The sequence below is a fragment of the Triticum dicoccoides genome, chromosome 2B (genome assembly GCF_002162155.2).
Source record: "Triticum dicoccoides isolate Atlit2015 ecotype Zavitan chromosome 2B, WEW_v2.0, whole genome shotgun sequence".
Taxonomy (NCBI): domain Eukaryota; kingdom Viridiplantae; phylum Streptophyta; class Magnoliopsida; order Poales; family Poaceae; genus Triticum; species Triticum dicoccoides.
In genome coordinates, this window is record NC_041383.1 from 54,539,640 (window position 1) to 54,553,739 (window position 14,100).

Below are 14,100 nucleotides of genomic sequence, written 5' to 3' on the forward strand. Positions count from 1 at the left end.
GGTAGGCACAGAGGCACAACTAGCGTGTGTGTGTGTGTGTGTGTGTGTGTATGTGTGTGTTTGAAAGAGGAGTAGATAGATTATTATCAAGATCGATGTGCCACCCTACTCCTTCGGTGCCGGGTAGTGTGTGTGTGTGTATGTTTGAGAGAGAAGCCAGTCGATAGATTAGTATCAAGATCAAGGTGTCACCCTACTCCTTTGGTGTTGGGAAGTGTGTGTGTGTGTGTGGGGGGGGGGGTGGCAGTGACACTCACATATCTCTACTCTTCTAAAAAAGCAGAGTTGGTGATGATGGTGTTCCTGCCATCCTACAATATAGGCCATCCAATTTATATCCGACGGATAGGAAGGAAACTATGGCAATTTTGCAAAAATATACCCACACCCCTCTCTGCATTTGCAAATAAGGCATTCCATTGTTCATCCTTTTGTCCCACAAGATAAACTTCTCATACAAATGCATCTTGATGTTCCGTGCAACGCATGGGCATATTGCTAGTTGGGAGAAGGAGTTTGTGTGACACATATCTAGCTATATTAAGGGATAGATAGATAGCATATGTGTGAGAGACATTATTATACTTTGAGACATTAGTGGTTGTGGGTGGGTGGAATTAAAGGGGTGGGCGTGTTAGACATAGAGAGCGTGTGTGTTTCTATGTGAGAGACTTGCAGGACGGGGTAGAAAGACGAATTTAACCCTGACGGAGGGAGAGAAATACATGAAGTGCACGTGCGTGATTCCGATGCCCACATGGAAATGAGATATGTATGCGTGTGAGAGAGATTGCACAATTCATTCACGTATCACTATCTAGCGATCGTGGACGTGCATCGCTTGAACATAAGTAAATATCTACTTCGTATCATGGCCAAAGGTACAATATTGATTCAACGCTATAAAGATTGGACACTAACATATCACATTTTTTTCTATTTAAATAAACCTTTTCAGTTGTGCATGCCAAAGTTACAGTGATGTTTCTTCAAACAACCAATGTAGCTATCATGTACATGCACCATTGTTACTCTTGCTTTCAAATTCATTAGTCTTGGATGATTTAAGTTTCTATTTTGAAGTAATTTATGTAATATTCATATACGAATTCAACGGGTACGCAATTTATGAAATGGAGGCTATGTAATAATATGAGGTAACACTTTTAAGTAGCTGACTACAATATCCATTTCTTTTTGTGCGCCTCTACACTAACACGTCAATGCATTATGTTTAAAGTAAATAACCAATGGCACTAAATTATCTATTTACACGAGAAATACATAGGCTGAGCGTTTGATCCCTTTTTTTGTGAACGCGCCACTACACCCGTACGATTGGCCGCGCCCGTGTGAACGTCCAAGTTATCGGCGCATCATCGCGAGTTATTTTTTTTTTTTCTGGTGTGGACTTCACACCAGTTATTAACTGCTGACGCGTGGCCCGTGTACACAGTCTAGCATGACCTTCCCACTAGCATGGTCCAAAATTAGTTGAAATAGGATATGAATGATCCCGCGGGCGGCAAAATCTCCTGCCTCCTTCTAAAATTCCCGCCACCTTAGTCTTTAGCATGCGAAATCCCCCTTTTGTCCTTGGTGCACCGAGACCAACAGTTACAATACCGCCCTCATATACATGATAGGTGGGGGCTGCTTTGGTAACTTCCGGTTCCCCCCACTACATGGCACCCCCATTTCCTCTCCCCTCCCGCAAAAACGACTAACTCCACAACACCAGAGCATCTTACATCACGTCGTCCATACTTCATCGCCCTTTCTCCGCTCCCCTCTCGAAACCCTAGACTGCTCATCCACCGGCGTACCATAGCCCATTCACTGCCAGCGGCGTCCACCTCGCCGGATCTGCTTCTGCGGCCGCATCTACCCCTCCCACCTCCCCTAGAAACAAGTAGACTGCTCATTCAGCACTGTACCACAGCCCATTCAGTGCCGGCCTTGTCCATGGCGCCGGATCTGCTTCGCCAGTACTCTCGTCAACCGCCGCGCATCTGCAGCGGCTCATTTGTACTCCCCACCGGAGACGCTTCGCCCACACCCCCCGGAGCCGCCCCACCGACGCCCCCGTCGACATCCTTTGATCCTCTTCGCTGACACCTTCCTCAACCCTACCGGAGCCACTTTGCCGACACCTTCCTCAACCCTACCGGAGCCGCTTCGCCGACACCATCATCAACCCTACCGGAGTAGCTTCGCCTACACCATTCTCAACCCTACCGAGGCTGCTTTGCCAACTCACAAGTCCACGGCCTCAGATCCGCTTCCTCACACCCTCATCCAACCTACCTGTCGTGGAAATATCACGTCAGATGTCCTCGTGTAAGGACTTAGTCGTGGAGCCATCGTGATGGGTTAGCTTAAAGGGGTTAAACCGGGTAAAGGACACGAGGGATTTTATACTTGTTTGGCCCCTTCGAGGAAGGTAAAGGCCTACGTCTAGTTGTGATGGGACTATTGGGGTCTCGCTAACCAGGGAGCTAAACAAGCTATGCCTGGCTATCGAGTTGTGTTTCTTGTCCCTGAACCGCCGCCGGGTCGTCCCCTTATATACACAGGTTGACGCCCGGCCGGTCTACAGAGTCCCGAGGCCGACTCATACAAGTGTTCGACTCGGTCTCTCCTTTCCTTATCTTACAACACAAGTTACATGACTATGGCGGTTTACCACTATGGGCCCTAATCCGCCTTTGGGCTCCGGGCCTCTAAGTTTCACAGTAAAGCGCCATCTTCTGAGTCTTCGTGGGCTTCTATATAGTTGAGGGTGAACCGGCCCCTCCTGGGCAGTTTACACTCAGTAGTTATATCCCCAACATTAGGCCCCAAATTGATTTGAACTTGTTCATGTCAATCTTCAACACTTAGAAAAATCCTGTAAACTCCTTCCTTCATTTATTCATAAACCGCCATGATGTCTTCCCTTTATAAATCTTGTTAAACCGCCGTGACGTCATCCTATGGACACAGCAATGGATCATCATGACGTCATCTTTGTAAAAAACCGATAAAAAGATTCCCTTCATTTAATGTTATCCCAAAAATCGAGGCGACAGCTGCACCACTTGCCGCTTTGGGCTCCTTGATTCTTGCGCCTGTCATTTATCCTCTACCTTATTATAAATAAGCCCGGGGGCCCTTTCTTTTCTTCCCCTTCCGTACTTCTTCTTTCTCGCGACGCCCCAGCTCTGAAGCTCCGCCGCCGCCTTCGATCTTCGAACGCTACGTCAACAAAGGCCGCTGCATCAACCTGCTTGTACCAGAGATCTCCGGTATTCTTCCGCTATCCTGCACATCCGGTAAGCTTCTCCCTCATAATCTTAGATCTGCATTCTAGGGCTTCTGTTTTCATATGGGTTCATAGGTGTTCATCCTAGGTTCTTCGTATTCACTTCTGCTATATCTTCTTTGATTTAACTGTAGCATAAATCTCGTGCGGTAGTTGCTCCGCATCCAGTTTAGCACTTAGTAGATCTTCCTTCTTGTACAGAATCCCTTGATAGAACGCATGAACTTCTCTGCTCTGTTTAAAGCCTTTATAGATCGCATAATTTTTTTCTTACTGAAGCTTTGGTAGATCCAAATTAATTCAGTCGATGTGTGAAACCTGTTTCTGTCAACACTTAGCAGATTTTGAACCCAGGCCCTTCTGCCTGCGGGCGGTTTAACCTTTATGACCAATCCGCCATATACGTTTAGCCCTCTCTTAAACCGCCAACTGAAATTGGACGGCAATTTGCCAGTTTAACACTGAATAATATGCGTAAACCGTTAATAGTAAACCGACCTCTACTTTTCCTTTCACAGTTTTTCCTCCGGAATGGCCAAACAATTCTCTGCCTGCAACTGGGTTCCGTCTAAGATCACTGAGACACAACTCAATGGATATGTCACCACTGGTGCATTAGCCTCAAAGAGGGTCCTTCATTGGCGTGTTCCGGATTCCGAATGCCCTCCTGAACCTCAAGATGGAGAAGTGATTGTATTTATGCAACACTTAGACCGGGGATTCAGCCCGCCCGAATCAAAATTCTTTCGGGATGTCCTCGCAAGCTTCCAACTCCATCCACAAGATATTGGACCGAACTCCGTGTCCAATATATGCAAATTTCAAGTATTCTGCGAAGTCTACCTTCAGGAAGAACCGTCTGTGGAGTTGTTCCGAGATTTCTTCCACTTGAACCGCCGTACGGAGTTCTCTGACGGTCCCAACACAGAACTTGGGGGCGTTTCAATTCAAAAAAGGAAAGAAGTTGATTTCCCTCACGCAAAGCACCATATTCATCCTAAAGATTGGAACCAAACTTGGTTTTATTGCCGGAACACTGCCCCTGACGGAGAAAATCCTTTGCCGGGTTACCGCCCTCAAAGGCTCAGCAACAGTCACCCATTACCTTCACACTTGTCCGCCGCGGAACGGAAAAACTTTGCACCTCAAATCGCCAAGCTCCGGGCTCTCATGGCCAACAGTTTGACTGGCATTGACCTTGTCTGCTGCTGGGTATCTTGGGGTATTTTGCCTTTAAGACGCCGCCCCGGATTGATGCATGAATATACTGGCAACGTCAAAGACCCTCAATGCTATCATGAAGTAGTAATGACGGACCTTGAAGTTACTGAATCTGCGAAAAAGATGCTCGATGAAACAATCTCTGCATGCAGTCAAACCGGGTTGGCACCTTTTTGTGTCTCCAACCCTCCACCACAGGTAAAGTTTATCTCAATATGCACTGATTCGCCTCCGCTTTAACTATGCGCTAACATTTTCTTGCCTTAATGTCACAGGCCAACAACTCCTTCTGGAAACGGACCAAACCGGCCAGGGCTCCTCGTGCAAAGACTAAGGTCATCAAGAAAACTTTCAAGAAGAAAACCGCGAGTCTTCTGATCTGCCAGAAGATGAGGAATTAGACGCAGAGGTAGAACTTGACTTACTTGGTTCCTTATTCGTACATCTTATTGACAATTATTGTTCCCAGGAGGACGCTGAGGCCAGCCACGCAAACAATGCTGAGGTAATCACTCTTTATTCCGATTCAGATCTTGTGCCGGTTCAAAGAGTTCGCCGCACAGTTCGGAAAGTAAGACATTCTCACCCCCTTGCTCATTTGGATCCAAAATTTTCTTGGAAGACACAACGAGCTGCAGAACGTCGCACAACCCGGCATAGTGGCCAACAGATCACCTCTTCCAGTTTACCGGATACGCCAAACCGGAAACGTCGCCCAGAGGTTACTTATTCTCCTGAAAAACTTTATCCTTTGAAAGGTTTCTTCAGAGACCCACTCAATCCATCTGATCCGAATTATCAGGCATCCTCCAACTCGTCTGGCAGTTCATCAACCACTCAGTTGCCTCCCCTCAAGACCGTCGCTGGGTAAGTACACTTTCTCAAGTTGTTTCTTCACGCGTCGGTTTATCATATTCTAACCTTGGATGTTGTAGCGCCAAGGCCCGATTGAGTAAAAAGGCCAAGACCAGCGGCCATACTGACGATGTTGATCCAGAGAAGACCCCAGAAAATAAGGGCAAAAATCCTGAGATTGCCACAGACCACTCTGCTCCGCAAAATCCAGGCGCTGATGCTAATCCGCCAGAAGCTGAACCGGAGACACAGGTTGATACATCAACTCCTGATGCCACCCCTCTAAGTCCAACTGTTGATCCACCAAGCCCTGTTACCAAACCGCCGAGCCCTGCTGCCAAAGCGCCAAGCCCTACTAAGGAGAATGTCAACCCATCAAGCCCCACCAAGGATGATGACGTTGTTACTACTGGCACGGCATATACCACCCTAGGTAATCCAATTGCTTTATCCAAGCATTCCGCCAAGGATGAATTTGCGTTTATGAACAAGGGGAAAAGCAAAACCGATTTGTCAGACTATGCTGATTTATCTGCTCAAGACCTTCATTCCGGGTTCTTAAACCGTCTCTTCACCAGCCGAGACCATGAGGCCGGTTTGGTAAATTTGATGAAGGAGCGCTATGAGGTAAACCGTTTGATCCTTTACTCTATACCGTCATTGCATTGTAGCCCCTGAGGGCCGATTTGCCTTTAGAAAGTCAAACCGGGACTTTGTACATTCCATACTGTACTGTGTTGATTTCCCTTGTGTATTTTTGATCAAACACACATTAGCCCCCAAGTGCCATGATTAAAACTTGTATTAATCCGTGGGACTTCAATGATCAGTAGAAAAAAGTGATCCACATTAGCCCCCAAGTGCCAAGTATATAACTGGTTATATGCTTGGGACTTCCAAAAAGGTATTGATATGCTCTTCTTACTGTTGCAGAGTGAAATAAATCAACAAGTCTCTCAGATTGCCGATCTTCAAGAAAATTTGAAATCCCAGCAAGCACAACCACCAAGGCCAGGCATGAATTGAAAACCGCCCTAACCACCATGGAACAGCTCAAGGAGTGGTTCAAGTCTGAATGGGCCAACTGGGATTCTGAAAAGGCTGGATTGTTGAAGCGGGCGGAAGACGCTGAATCGGCTCTTAAACCGGTGACGGAAGAGCTTACTAGACTAAAGCGCCAAATCAATGCCATGACTTCTGCAATATTTGGTAAGTACCGTTTGCCAATGCTTTATGAATATTCCGCTTTGAAATTTTGCCGGTTTAACGTGAAATCATTAAACCGCTTGTAGGTGGCCGCATTGCTCAGCTAGGCTCTGATATGCGGAGGAAGCTCAAGGCCGCCTATATGCTGATTGAACAGTTGTATACCGGTGCCCAACGGGTTATCTGCGCAACTTCTTATGACAATGCAGCCCCGACACTGATCAAGGACACTCTGGCTAAGTTATCTACGACGCCAGCTGTCGGTGTCAAAACCGGCGGATCTCGGGTAGGGGGTCCCGAACTGTGCGTCTAGGCAGATGGTAACAGGAGACAAGGGACACGATGTTTTTACCCAGGTTCGGGCCCTCTCGATGGAGGTAAAACCCTACTCCTGCTTGATTAATATTGATGATATGGGTAGTACAAGAGTAGATCTACCACGAAATTGGAGTGGCTAAACCCTAGAATCTAGCCTATGGTATGATTGTTGTTCGTCCTATGGACTAAAACTCTCCGGTTTATATAGACACCAGAGAGGGCTAGGGTTACACAGAGTCGGTTACAATGGGAGGAGATCTTCGTGTCGTATCGCCAAGCTTGCCTTCCACGCCAAAGAAAGTCCCATCCGGACACGGGATGGAGTCTTCAATCTTGTATCTTCATAGTCCGGGAGTCCGACCAAAGGTCTTAGTCCGGCCATCCGGACACCCCCTAATCCAGGACTCCCTCAGTAGCCCCTGAACCAGGCTTCAATGACGACGAGTCCGGCGCGCAAGTTGTCTTCGGCATTGCAAGGCGGGTTCCCCTGCAAATTCTCTGTATCCGTCAAATAGTGTCCGGCTTCCAGTGTGTGCTATCCTCCTCGGCTTCTGTGTCCCATAATAACCATCTTCCACGCGTCAAGCGAATGCGAAAAGCCAGGGGGTTTTCTTTTCACTTACCCCTCCGATTGCGTTAACGAGCCGCCCATAAAAGAGACGGGGATTTAGATCCAACTCGCACCATCTTCCCTCCGTGAGTCTTCATCAGAGTGCCTCTGACAGAGATCCATTCCAATCATGGCCAATTGATGCCGCTTCTCCTCTCGCTCCTCCAGCCCTCGGCCCGGAGATTGGGGGCGATGCTCTGTCCCACATAGCAAGTTAGTAGTGCTTCAGTCCAAGGGGCTTCTCCCCCCAGCATATATGGTCCCCGTTCGAGCCGGGATTGCTGCCTATAGCGGCGGAGAGCAGGCGGAGGGCGTTCCCAATCCCTCTCAAGGAGAGCGGGTATGCCTAGTCCCTTATTTGATGAGAGGACTAGGATTTCCAATTCATCCGTTTCTCCGAGGGTTGCTAGAGTTTTACGGCCTCCAGCTACATAAGCTCACGCCCGCCTCCATTATGCACATCGCGGGCTTCGTGGCCCTCTGCGAGCTGTTCTTGGGTGTTGAGGCCCATTTCACGCTGTGGAAGAGGTTGTTTTGCCTTGTGCCCCATTCTTAGGAGGGGTCTATTTATCAGGTGGGCGGAGCCGAACTATGGCGCATCGCCGGGACCGGATATCTATCCGGCACCCCAAAGAGGGCGTCCGAAGACTGGCCCTCGGAGTGGTTTTATATAGATGACGTCCCCCTACCGGACCCTGTACGGATTAGACTCCCCGAGTTCAATAATGCCCTGTTGAAGAAGCGCCTGAGTTGGCGCCCACGGAACCCTCAGAGGGAAGCTGACAGGGACGTCCTGTACCTGATGAGCCGGATAAGGTTGTTGGCTCACTCCGGACTGACCATGATTAAGGTCATGGCCGTATGCATTACGCGAGGGGTGCAGCCGCTTCAATACAGAGGCCACCCCATGTGGGATTTCAACGGGGAGGATGACGCCACCTGGCGCGGTCGCAAGGGGCCGGATTCGGCCGCCACTTTAACGAGAATCTTATCCGCTTTGTACAAGGGGGAAGAGGAAGAATTCCTCCGTGTCAACCCGGAAGGCGGATTCTCTATGTACAATCCTCCTAGTTGGGTGAGCGGACACTTTCACTTGCCTGTCTGTTTGTGAAATTCCTGTAGTTGAGTACTTAGACTTAGTAATGTTCAAACGCAGGAGCTGCGCCAGGCTGTGAAGGAAATAAACAACCCTTCTCCACAACCCGAGGACCCGGGACGGCCCCTCGATCCGGACTCCCAAGAAGATCCGGATTTATGCGTGGAGTTGATTGATGGAGTATTTCATCAGTTGAGCAAGGATAACTCCTTAGTGGCCATCATGGCCGACTATCCCGGACTACTTCCAGCCTCCAAGGTAACTAAGACCAAAGTCCCAGTATTCTAATGCTTTATCTTGCATGCCATATACTAACAATGTTTTGCAGGGTAAATCCTTGAGCAGAAGGCCGAGCCCACGGTGGGTAGCCAACAAGGGCCGCTGAAGCCAGGTGGGCCAAAAAGAAGTGCGGACCGGTCGAGAATCCGGCGCAATGGTATGGCGCGCGGATTTAACGCCTAGGGTTTACGCCCTTGAGTCTTACTAATGCTCATGATTTTCTTAGGAAGAAGAGAGCCCGCCGGACTATGTCCACCGGCCAAGGTTCGAGGCCGGGTCCGGAAGCGGAGACGGACACGGGACGCGCCTCGGGCGCTCCTCTGACAGAGGGCGCCGATGGGCTATCTGCCACCAATTCAGAGGTGGAGAGTGTCCGGAACCACAGGCATCGCCGGACTATTCTTTGTGATGCGTGTTTTTCCCTAGAGGCGTTGGACGCCTTTAATACAGGAGATGCGTATCTCCGTGCTGCTCAGAATGGTCTAGCCAGAGCCACAGAGCAGTATGTGAAAGACATACATGTGAGTAAAATTGAAGGTTATATATGTCAGTAGCCCTCGAGACTTGAAACAGTGAAGATAACTGTTTGAAGGATCATGTGCTATGCAGTGTCTTACAAAGAAGAACACGCAATTGTCCCAGGAGCTCGAAGAGTGCAAGGCTCAGCTCGAGGCTGCATTGGCCACTTCAGAGAATGTCAAGGGGACGCCCGCAGGTAATATGTGCTTCGAAGGTACCTCTATTTTGAAATGCGGCAGGCGTGCAACCCTGACTATAATAATGCAGATGAGGCCGGAGTAAATCCGGACCAGCAAAAACTCCTACGCCAACTAAAGGCTGGCGAGAACGTGCTGACGAGGGTGAGGCAAGAGAAGAACAAGCTTCAAGACGCCAATACCCAGCTAGGCGAGGAACTGAAAGATGTCCGTATTCAGCTGTCTTCTGCCGTGAAGGAGAATCGGCGACTTCGGCGCGGCATTTTTAGTAAGTGCTTGAACGAATCTTCGAAAAAAGAATTCGGCGAGGAAGTCGATTGACAGAGCTATGTCTGTAGGTCTGCTGACGGGTCGTCCGGCGGAGGAAATGCCCGGTTCATCGGGAGACCTTCTTCCCGAGCTGTTGCAACTACACGAGCGAGTTCGGCAGGCAATGCAAGGCGTCATCCAGGCTATGTGGCCATCCCTCTCCATGCCCGAAGGCCTTGAGGAGCTTGCCAAGAAGCTGGAGGGAGTGTGGCAGCGCTTCCGGTTGTGGAAGATATCGGCTTGCCGTCAAGGTGCCAGGGAGGCCTGGGCCATGGTGAAGACAAGGTACACGAAGGCTGACCCAAACCACATGGCCGAGGTCGGCCCTATAGGTCCGGACGGAAAGGAGATCCCGGTCAGCTTAGCATATGGCCAGGTGGAACTGGCTGCAAAGTATTCCCAACAGGACTGTAAATTAGACCGCCTGTTGGATGGCATTGAAGAAGAATATGCCGAGTCGAATTGACTTTGTAAAAATGACATAAAAAATGTCTTCTAGCCGGATTGTAGATCGTTTGTCATTGCGGACCTTTTCGCTTCGACCTCTTGACCCTATAGTCCGGAGTGTGTCCGAATACCCTCTCGGTTATGTAAGAACCGGGGCATGCATGGAGACAAGGCGTAGGGGTCATAAGTGCTTTAGCAGACAAGTGCCCAACTAGTTATGTTATATTACATGGTTAGTAAGAAACATCTTCCAGAGAGAATAGTTCCATTAGGGGTTCCTTTCCCTGGGAGGCATGCCCTAAGGTGCATGTCTGAACTGCTGGAAAGAGCAGAAAAGCATCTGGGGGCAAATGAATGAATACGAAAAAAAATCATCTTTTAGTTCACCGACCGAATATTCCCTTAAGAACGCTAGCTTTCGGCTTCACCCAGTATGAGGTACACATCCGGCTGACCCGGCAGTAACAATCGCAGAGGTGCTCCCTTTACCACCTAGCCGAACGAACGGGAACGTAGGGGTAAGCACAGGAGCCAGGCAACCCAGCTTGGCCAAAACTTAAGTCATATCGATGCATATAGTGGTGTATAAAAGGTTCATGCGGAAGCATCACACATGTTTTGGGCATGAGGCCCGTTTTATATAAACTTCTTGGTAGAGAAGCCCCCAGGTATTATGAGCGCAAGTAGCACGTCGTGTATGTGCGAATATTGCACATGCAAGCCCCTAAGGGCTTGTGAGAAAAAAAGGAAGGGGTAGGGAGAAGGAACAAAATCCTGGACTGCCAAAAACAAAAATAAAAATAAAAAATAAAACAAAGGGACTAGGGAAGGAAACAAACACGACGTCCGGCGCTAGGCGTAGAACCTTCGTAGGCGTGCTGCGTTCCATGGGTTCGGCTCAAGTCGGTTATCTGATGCGCTTCGCAGACGGTACACTCCGCCGGTCAGTACTTGGTCGATGATGAAGGGGCCCTCCCATTTGGGATTTAATTTATCATTTTTCTTGTCCGGCAGGCGTAGAACTAGTTCGCCAACATTATATGTTTTGGCCCGTACTTCTCTGCTTTGGTATCTCCGAGCCTGCTGTTGATAGAATGCGGAACGAGCCTTTGCCACGTCGCGCTCCTCTTCCAATGCGTCCAAGCTGTCCTGCCGATCGAGCTCGGCTTCTCTTTCTTCATACATGCGCACTCGAGGTGAGTCATGGATTATGTCGCATGGCAGTACTACCTCTGTGCCGTATACCATAAAAATGGTGTGAATCCGGTAGTGCGATTCGGCGTGGTCCGCAGCCCCCAGAGTACGGAGTCAAGCTCCTCTACCCAGTGCGTGTTAGATTCCTTGAGGGATCGCACTAGTCTGGGTTTGATCCCGCTCATAATGAGACCATTGGCCCGTTCGACTTGACCATTAGTTTGAGGGTGATAGACTGAAGCATAGTCGAGCTTGATGCCCATGTTTTGAACCAAAGTTTGACTTCATCGGTCGTGAAGTTTGTGCCGTTGTCGGTTATGATGCTGTGGGGGACGCCGTAACGGTGTATGACCCCGGATATGAAGTCTATCACTGGTCCGGATTCGGCCGTCTTTACAGGCTTGGCTTCTATCCATTTGGTGAATTTGTCCACCATGACCAGTAGATATTTTTGCTTGTGGGTTCCTCCTTTAAGGGGTCCGACCATGTCAAGCCCCCAGACCGCGAAAGGCCAGGTAATGGATATAGTTTGTAGGGCGGTAGGCGGCATGTGGCTTTGGTTGGCGAATAACTGGCAACCAACACATCTTTGCACTAAGTCCTAAGCGTCTGCCCGGGCCGTTGGCCAATAAAATCCGGTATGAAAAGCCTTGCTTACAAGGGCCCGGGCTGCGGCGTGGTGCCCGCCGAGTCCGGCATGAATTTCAGCCAAAAGGTCTCGCCCTTCTTCTTCGGAGATACACCTTTGAAGGACTCCGGTTGTGCTTTTCTTGTAAAGGTCTCCCTCGTGGACTTTGTAGGCTTTAGATCGCCGCACTATGCAGCGGGCCTCGTTTTGGTCCTCAGGAAGTTCTTGCCTAGTTAGGTAGGCTAGGAATGGTTCTGTCCAAGGGGCAATGACTGCCATTATTGCGTGGGCTGACGGTGTTGTTTCGTTGGCGGAGCCCCCAACTGTGTTAGAGAGTTCGGTGAGGGGCAGTGTAGTTGTGTCTGGGCTATTGTTTCCGGATTCTCCTTCCCATGATACAGATGGATTGAACAGCCTTTCTAGGAAGATGTTGGGAGGGACGGCCTCGCGCTTGGCGCCAATGCGTGCCAGCACGTCTGCTGCTTGGTTATTTTCCCGGGCTATGTGATGAAATTCGAGCCCCTCAAACCGAGCTGACATCTTTAAGATGGCGTTGCGGTAAGCTGCCATTTTCGAGTCCTTGGCGTCGAAGTCTCCATTTATTTGGGATATTGCGAGATTTGAATCCCCACGGACCTCTAGGCGCTGAATGCCCATGGAGACTGCCATTCGGAGGCCATGTAAAAGGGCCTCGTATTCGGCTGCGTTGTTCGAATCCGTGTACATTATCTGAAGTACGTATTGGACTGTGTCCCCGGTTGGGGACGTCAGAATGACGCCAACCCCCAGGCCAGCCAACATTTTGGAGCCGTCGAAGTGCATGATCCAGTTGGAGTATGCGCCGTATTCTTTAGGGAGTTCGGCTTCAGTCCATTTGGCGATGAAGTCGGCCAAAACCTGCGACTTAATAGCTCGCCTTGGCTTGTAGGTTATGTCGAACAGGAGGAGCTCGATGGCCCATTTGGGAATCCGGCCCATTGTGTCGCGGTTGTTTATAATGTCATTAAGGGGTACTTCGGATGCCACTGTTATGGAGCACTCTTGAAAGTAGTGTCGCAGCTTCCGGGATGCCATGAACACCGCGTATGCTATCTTTTGATAATGCGGGTACCGTGACTTGCATGGAGTTAGCACAGTTGACACGTAGTACACTGGTTTTTGGAGGGGGAACTTGTGTCCGTCCGCTTCTCGTTCTACGACGAGCACCGCGCTTACAACTTGATGGGTTGCCGCGATGTATAATAGCATTGGTTCGCCCGTGTTGGGCGCGACCAAGACCGGATTTGTTGCCAGTATGGCTTTTATTTCTTCGAGTCCAGCCGTGGCGGCATCCGTCCACTCGAAGTGGTCGGTGCGCCGCAGGAGGCGATAAAGGGGTAATGCCTTTTCTCCTAAGCAGGAGATAAAGCGGCTTAGAGCCGCCACGCATCCTGTCAGTTTTTATATTTGTTTGAGGTCCTTTGGGGTATCTAATTGTGACAGAGCTCGGATCTTGGCTGGGTTTGCTTCAATTCCTCTACCGGATACGATGAAGCCCAGGAGCTTTCCGGCTGGTACGTCGAAAACGCATTTTTCCGGGTTGAGCTTAATGTCATATGTTCGGAGATTGTCGAACGTGAGCCTCAAGTCGTCTACTAGAGTATCGACATGTTTTGTTTTGACGACCACGTCATCTACGTATGCTTCGACTGTTTTGCCGATCTGGTTGGCCAGACATGTCTGAATCATGCGCTGATATGTTGCGCCGGCGTTTTTGAGCCCGAAGGGCATCGTGTTGAAGCAGAATGGGCCGTATGGGCTGATGAATGCCGTTGCGGCCTGATCTGACTCTGCCATCTTGATTTGATGGTAGCCAGAGTATGCATCGAGGAAACACAATGAGTCATGTCCTGCGGTGGCGTCGATGATTTGATCAAT